General features: G+C 43.2%; 1 non-coding gene across 1 annotated transcript; it reads right to left on the reverse strand.

Moving 5' to 3' along the window:
- Nucleotides 1–1,221: 1,221 nt before the first annotated feature.
- LOC117046140 lies at nucleotides 1,222–1,382 on the reverse strand. Its single transcript, XR_004426520.1, has one exon. It is a non-coding gene; the product is annotated as a U1 spliceosomal RNA (small nuclear RNA).
- Between the last annotated feature and the right edge of the window lie 590 nt (nucleotides 1,383–1,972).

Here is a 1,972-nt window from a genome sequence, read left to right on the forward strand (position 1 = left end):
CAAGGTCAGCAAGTGAGTTTTGTGGCTGAGTGGGGATTTGAACCCAGATCTCCCAGGTCCTAGTCTGGCATTCTGGTCACTACACCATGGGGAACTGCTGCCAGTCAATGTGGACAATACTGAACTAGCTGAATCAATGACCTCACTTTGTAAAATGTAGCTTTCTATCCGGTAAGCCCAAGACTCAGTAAAAAATTGAACCTAGTTTTTCTACTGTAACCAGGTGAACAATCTATTACTGGACCTTTGCTGTAATTAGTGCTGTAAATACAGAAGGACCCAATTGGCAGGAAAGAATCCCTCCAAATTTAAACTGGTGTAATATGTCAGTGTTTGGCCTGTAACTGTAGCTGGATGTCAGCCCCCGCTACGACACACCCTTTCTGCACCTGTTTGCGAAGGATAAACTCTGAATTCCACAACCCACTCAATCCCTAGCTGAGTGCCTCAGATTCCTTGTGAGGTGCAGTGCAAGATGTCAGGTTCTTTGCTGCCTGTGGTGATATCACGGCTTTAAAGAACATGTAAGATCGTGGTGTCATCATCATCTCTTATATATATTATTTCATGTCATTTGTTGATGGAATCGTTTGGAGTAGCAAGGCATAATCAATTTTTTCATGGGCCCATTTGTGTCTGTTGCTCTGCTGATCAATGAGTGAGATGACCAGCAAGGCACGTCTTTGCTCAAGATGTGGTTATTTTTGGAAGTGACGAAGATAAACAACAAAAGACTCTGTAAGAACTTCCTTCCCTGCTTATTTGCCTTCTAAGAATTCAGATGCTAAAGATCAACAAATGTAATCTAGCTGTCATGGACACCACTTACTATTACTAAACACAGGAACTCAGGTACTCAGGTACTAAACTCAGGTACTCAGGAACATCTCGTGAGTTCCTGTGCTCCAGCATTTCCATGTGTGAAAACTGCAATGCCAGAAACCAAAGCAATTCTAGTGAGGATGGAGGACCAAACTGCACATTATGGAGGAGATGTGCTACTGGTGCTCCTCATTCATTTGCTTTCATTTTTAAGCAGTTATGAGGGTTGCAAGGTTAAAATTGGGGCTGTGCACATGCCCTGCCCTCATCAGATTTAAGGCCCAATCCAGTGCTTCAGAAAGGTCCCAATCTGACTTTGATCTGGGCCCTGAAGCAATTTGAGGCCTTTTAGTTTTTAATTAGGGTTTTAAAAATAGAGTTTTTAAAATAAAATAAAAAGTAAAGTAAAGGCCTTTCCACCAAGTAACACAAATGTTACATGTTGAGTTTCTTGCATTTAGTTAAATTGCATGAGTCAGCACACCCGCAGTGTAACAAATGAGCCTCACCCTGAGAAAACCACCTTTATGATCATAGTATCCCACCTGCCAGTGTGGTGTAACAGTTAAGAGTGTTGGACTAGTACATGGGAGACCAGGGTTCAAATCGCCACAAAGCTCACGGTGTGATTTTGGGTCAGTTACTGTCTCTCAGCCTAACCTACCTCAAAGGGTTGTTGTGGAGGCGGGATAACCACATACACCACCTCAAATTTGAAAAGACGCAATAAACAAACTAACTAACTAACTAACTAACTAAAATGTCTGCTCTTAAGAGATGCCCTTACACTCCTTCAATCAGTTATCCTCACATACCTACTCACCACACCCAGCCTCACCACTTGCTCCTTCTCCTGCTCTGTAAATCAGTGTTTCGTGTTTCATTTTCATTTAGTCTACAAAGAATGGTGGCAGATTCCATGTGATCTCAATTACTTCTCCTCCCTGCCTCCGTCTGCTACTTTCCAACTCTCTTTGCTTCCCACCCATCTACTTTTTGGAAGCCTCTGATTACTCCATGTGGACCCGATCTGACTTGTCTAGGGCTGCTTCAACCAGCTCTGGCTAAATCCCAGTTTGACCCAAATCGGCCCTATTCAGTTCAGGATCCAGCTGGAGTTGGTGCACTGCCCTTGTTCAAATGTCCCTTA

This window comes from Lacerta agilis, chromosome 4 (assembly GCF_009819535.1).
Source record: "Lacerta agilis isolate rLacAgi1 chromosome 4, rLacAgi1.pri, whole genome shotgun sequence".
Classification (NCBI taxonomy): Eukaryota; Metazoa; Chordata; class Lepidosauria; order Squamata; family Lacertidae; genus Lacerta; species Lacerta agilis.